This window comes from Rhagoletis pomonella, unplaced genomic scaffold (genome assembly GCF_013731165.1).
Source record: "Rhagoletis pomonella isolate Grant_MI unplaced genomic scaffold, Rhpom_1.0 Rhpom_scaffold_00007, whole genome shotgun sequence".
In the NCBI taxonomy this organism is placed as follows: Eukaryota; Metazoa; Arthropoda; class Insecta; order Diptera; family Tephritidae; genus Rhagoletis; species Rhagoletis pomonella.
In genome coordinates, this window is record NW_023458561.1 from 24,097,240 (window position 1) to 24,102,981 (window position 5,742).

Here is a 5,742-nt window from a genome sequence, read left to right on the forward strand (position 1 = left end):
GTAAATCTTCTGAGCTGACTTTTCGATTAAGCATACATATGTACATACATACATACATATGTTTGTAGGCACAATATATTTGACCTGATTTGTTCGACTTTTTTTTTGCCACGCTACCATTCAGCTCGTTCTACATACATACATACCTTTTTAATGTGTTTTGCATGCTCATCATTGCATTATTTATTCATTGAACGGAAAGCAATGGGAGGGAAGATTCAGCGTCAAAACAACCATTTAGACAGGCACCATAAAAAACCAAAAACAAAAAATCAACAACATCAACTCCAGCAGGAAAGCGTGAACCACCAAAATTAGACAAAGGCAATCAAAAAAGCAACAACAAATTTTTCAAAAATATATGCTTGAGCACACCCTAAATATGCCTTGGTATTTGAGGCAAGACCGAATAAAACGTAGGCAAAAGGCATAAAAATTGAAGCGAGTGATTTTTAACGCCTTTTTAGCTTTCAACGACTGACAGCTGTTGGGGTGGTTAAGCTCAGACGACGTACGCCTGGCAATTGCCAATTTCTATGTTGGTCGCACGCCATAAAGTAGGCAATGATTTGCGTTTTTCAGCAAGCAGGAACACACACACACACACACACACACACTACATGCGAGCCATATTTCACATGACAGCCCGACGGAAGAGCATATAAAAATAATAAAGTGTGGCAGGAAGTGTGAAAATTTGCTAGTAGCCACAAGCAAATTTAAGCGTAAAGACGCCTAAGTGCATGCAACACAAAACATACTAGGTATGAGTGTATATGTACCTGAAGTTATATATGAGTGAACATTATTTCTGTGTTGGCTTTTCGATTTCGGCAACTTTTCTTTAGTGGCTATGCAAGTTTTTGCAAGGAAAAATAAGAAAGGTTCGGGTTGGGTGGGAAGGCGAGACTGTGGAAATGCTTACCTCTGTTTGTTTGTTTGTTTGTTTATGGCCGAGAGTGAGCTTAATTTATTAAATTAAAAGTAAATGAATAGGCCATCAACACGCTCAGCCAGAAATTGCACATGTATACTACATACATACACACACACAAACGTATGTATAAACAAATAAAATGGCACAGAAACATCGACGGCCTTTGGAGACTAGTTATTACTAAGGCGGAGGCATACAAGCAGACAGATACAGACTTTTATTATGTCTGCACTGGTATTTTGCGGCTTTCGATATGCTCGTAAAAATATACATAAAGAAGTCAAGGTCACAAAGCTAATACTTAGTTAAGACCAGTTATGTTTTTGTGGCACCTTTAAATTATTTGAAAAATAATTGTGTGGGAGAATTTATAAAAATTAATACCTATTTAAAGGGCTTTAAATTAGAGCATGATAAACATTAGGTGCAAAAGGTAGAATTCTTTAAACTAAATATACATTTTTTTTTTTTTGGTGTTTGGCCGAATTTTGCCTCCAAATTATGGTTCGTATCTTGAAACGATTAGCTACTTCAATGCCTTTCTCGCCATTATTCGCAAATTAAAACAAAATTTTGAAAACTCTTAAGTGAGATACATACAAGGCCAGCTTGAAGTTAAGAATGCTTTTATTCAAGTTTTCTACCTTCTGTACGAGCATTGTCCCGCGCGGGATCCGCTTTTAAGTGAAATTTAACGTTTTTCAATTACTCTGGAAATTTGTATAGGAGGACTTTTTGGTGCGAGTAATCGCAATTTGTCATTATTTTTGCGATCCGGCAAATATTTAGTATAGTTTTCATACAAAAACATCCAAAAATGAATGAAAACGGTCAAAAACGTTGATGTTTGTATGATTTTTTTTTTAGCATTTCCATTCAAATATATAATCCAAGTTTTAAGTAATTTCAATTTGAAATTGGTGTAACTAAATGCCATACAAAATTTTGGGAGTTTTCGCTCAAAATCGAAAAGTTTTTTATGAGAGGTATATTTCTTTTCTCTGCTTGCCATCCAATTTTAGGAATTTACTTTTATCAAAAAATAAATGAAAAATAACATGTATTTCCAACAAATTTTGGGACATTTCCATGCAAGGATCATGTTTTTTGTACGAAGGCTGTGCTAAATGATTGTCGGATCCCAAAAATAATGTCGAATTCGGACTCCTCGCGCCAAAAAACCGTCCAATACGAATTTTCAAAGCAATCTAAATCCGTAAAATTTCCCTAAAAAACAAAAACTTGAAATGGATATTACTCGATTAAATGACCTAACCTAGAAAAATGACTATCACCACTAAAATCAGCATACCCGAATTGACTTTACTAGGTAGGTCGTCGGCATCTTCAAAATAAAAATTTTCGTCTTGTGCACAGTGTGATTAATTGAACAAAAAAAAATTGTACAATATAGAATATCAATAAGTTATCAAACGAAAGAGAAAAGTATGTAGAATTTGAAAAAAAATTAAGTTTTTTTGTTCACAAAGCCGAATAAGTATTGAAAATTTAATTAATTTTATTAACCTCAACTAAAAAAGTTAGAAGGACAAAATTCGGTGATATGTGCAGGTATATATTGGTCCTTAACGTGTAATTAAAAAAAAATATTGATAAACTTTAAAAGGACAATTTCAACAGCTATTCGCTGTCGTGCTTCAAAAAGGTTACTCTTTTCCAATTCTACAGAATTTTCACTTTCAGTTGCTAGCCACATTGCACTGAATCTTTGAAATACGGTTTTGAATTAAAAATATCTTAGAAAATTATAAATCCTGACGTCAGAAAAAAAAAACTAAAAAGGCAGTTTTATCATATTTGCCACTGGTCTCGTAAGAAAATTGATTTTCTCTTGTGGGAAAATCTTTACCGTTGCACGGTGTTATACTTTGAAAATAAGGAAAATTATTATTTATTATTTTATTGTTAAAAACTCATTACCTGGAATTCAGAAAGCGTTGAAGGAAGGACAATAATCACTTCATAAGACTTCGGCCTACCTAGTACTTATCGAAAGATTCAATGGCAACTAACTAACTAAGGATTTATGACAAATTTGTCTATTGTTCTTTTAAATATAGTCCAATCATATGAAGTTTTGGTGCTATAAATTATTGCGAATAAATATTTTTAGCATTACACACATACTCTGGCTTAATATACATGCTTTGTATACACTCTTTAAATCCTCTTCTTCCTATTTGGCACTCTTTAAATCACTGCAAACTTAAATTAACCACCCAAAAATTCCATTCAGACTATTTTCGTTAGCCGCAGACAAGCGTTTCACATAAAGACAGATGAAGCGACATGGACTGAATGAAACGGCGAAATCCTCTAGGGACTAACCATCAGTGTTACAAGCAAAGTCACTTTGCACCAGCAAATCGTAATTTTTTTATTTGCTTTTGTGTTGACGTTTTGCTGTTATTGTTGTATACTGGCATAGTTTGCCAGTGCTGTAAGTGATATGCAGGATTTTTGTTTGCCAGGAAGATAGAACATTTAACATAGGATTATTTGGTGGTAGCAAGAAACAAAAACAAAAAATTTATTTCAGCGTTTTCTTATTTTGAATGCATTACTTTCCTTTTGACATTCCGTAGCTTTTTGTTCTTTTTGTAGTTTTACGTATAAAGGTAAATCTGCGAACTTGTCTAAGTTGCCATCAAAAATTATAGAAGTATGTAGCTCTGTGCCTTTAACTTTGTCAGTATATTACTTGGGTAAGATTCAAGAAAAATATAAAGCGGCTGGCTGGATGAATCTGAAATAAAAATCCTATATAAATAGTACATATAATCCTCATCAATGAGTACATATTAAAGGCTATGAGAGAACAGAATTTTCCACAAATTAAAGTTGCACTTGGAGTAGTTAGAAGGGCGAAATAGCATTCGACAGTATTCAGGCACAATCACTGGTTCGCGCAACATCTTAAAATAACGACACATTTTAAGTGCTATCGCGTCTCTTTTATGAATCTGCCATAAAAAGGTTCTTCACAAAAATCCCTTTTTCGTTTGTATGCAATAGACAATTTTAGCAGGTTTTTCCACTTTAAAACTATTTTTCCCACCAAACTTATAATTATAAAAACTATAGCCTGTTATTCGATAAACATTTTTCCTGCTGATCCTAAGCATGACCCACTTATAACTGGTGAAGTGATAAGTGCGAGAAAAAAGATTTGACACTATATGGTTTTAGAATTTGCCTTCAACAATCGGCATCGAAACAGTAAACCCCTAGAACAGGCGCTTTCCCGGCGGAATTGTTCAAATCCGGCGCCTGAGGGCTGGTAGGGAGCAGCTACCAGAATTTGGTCTGTTGAATACATTGGAATGATGAGCTATACGAGCTTATTAACGTCATGGACATAGCGTCGTCTGGGTAGCTTCTTTGGGAAATCGCGATTGAAGATTGTGATTAAACTTAGTACTCAACTAACGACAATTTTTACTCAATATCTCGGAAACTAAAGGAGATACCCAAAAACCGATGGTCAATCAGGCTTTATTCAATCGACAGACTCCGTCTTTTGATCAAAACGTTTTACCGTTTAAGACCCACTTAAAACTCGAGAATCGCAATCAGTTGAGTTTTCTACGTAATAGAGTGGTCCAAAAACAATGAAGTCGGCATTATAATGCCGCCACCACCTAGCACATTGGGACACATCGTGGGACATAAGTTGTTTCACATTTGACCTTGCAGTGCGACACTAAATAAAACTTTGTTTTTAGAGTAGTCTGATATTAACAAAACATTTGGTTCAAATTTTCATAGCGCTATGTTGACTTTTGTCCGTTTTATGCTTAAAACTCTTATGTATATATATTTTGTGTTCGTTGAAACCCAACTTGGGCTGCGGTGAAGATTTTCGTCAAATTCGCTTGCCACTCAATGTGTTGATATGTAAAAGAGGAGCGGCAACGATAGCTGGAAGTATGGGTGGGGAAGCACAATTCAAGGAGTTTACAAGTAAAAGGCCACTTACACTTACACACACATACTACTTGCAGGTAGCTGGAGGCCATCGAATCGTGCTGTCGGAAGGTAAATGGTTGTGGAATTAATACCACTTCTATGAGTTCCTCCTTTGAGTGAATGTTTTGTATACACAAACACACACGTGTATACGTGTGTATATGTAACTCCTTCACTGCTTGTTTGTGCGATAGATTTGAAGGTTTACAAATTATTGTCCAACTTCTCGTTATAGCATTTGTACGGAGGTATTTACATATGTACATTAATTTGTAGGTAAATATACATTGACTTGCCATATATGAATGTGACTATATACAAACATATGTAAATGGGTCAGTCCATGTCAAATCGACCAATGGTTGCGATCGGCCATTTTTGAATTGAATGAATTATGGGCGGAACTTTTATTTTACACTATAACGAAGTGCTGCCAAAGAAAAAGAAGTAAACACAATTTTTCGAAAGTTCTAAATTTTACAATTTCCCTGATTTTGCAAGTTAAATTTTTTAATATCTACACAACTATTCTAGTGGCAAAAATGGCCCTGGATGCGTTTTGAAGCTAATACTTGAGGCTATACATATTATATTAAAAAAAAAAAATCTAAAAAATACAGAATGTTGAATTTTAAACAAACATAAAACTTATATACAATTTTAGCTCATTTCTTTACACAATACCTCCCACTGTTTTTATGAACTTTGAAAAAAAAAAGAATAAATTTAGGGTTTGGAAAAAAAACAGAGCTCAATAATTTATGTCTTAAAAAACACCTTGAAAATTTCAGGAAATTTTGTGATGTATATTTTGT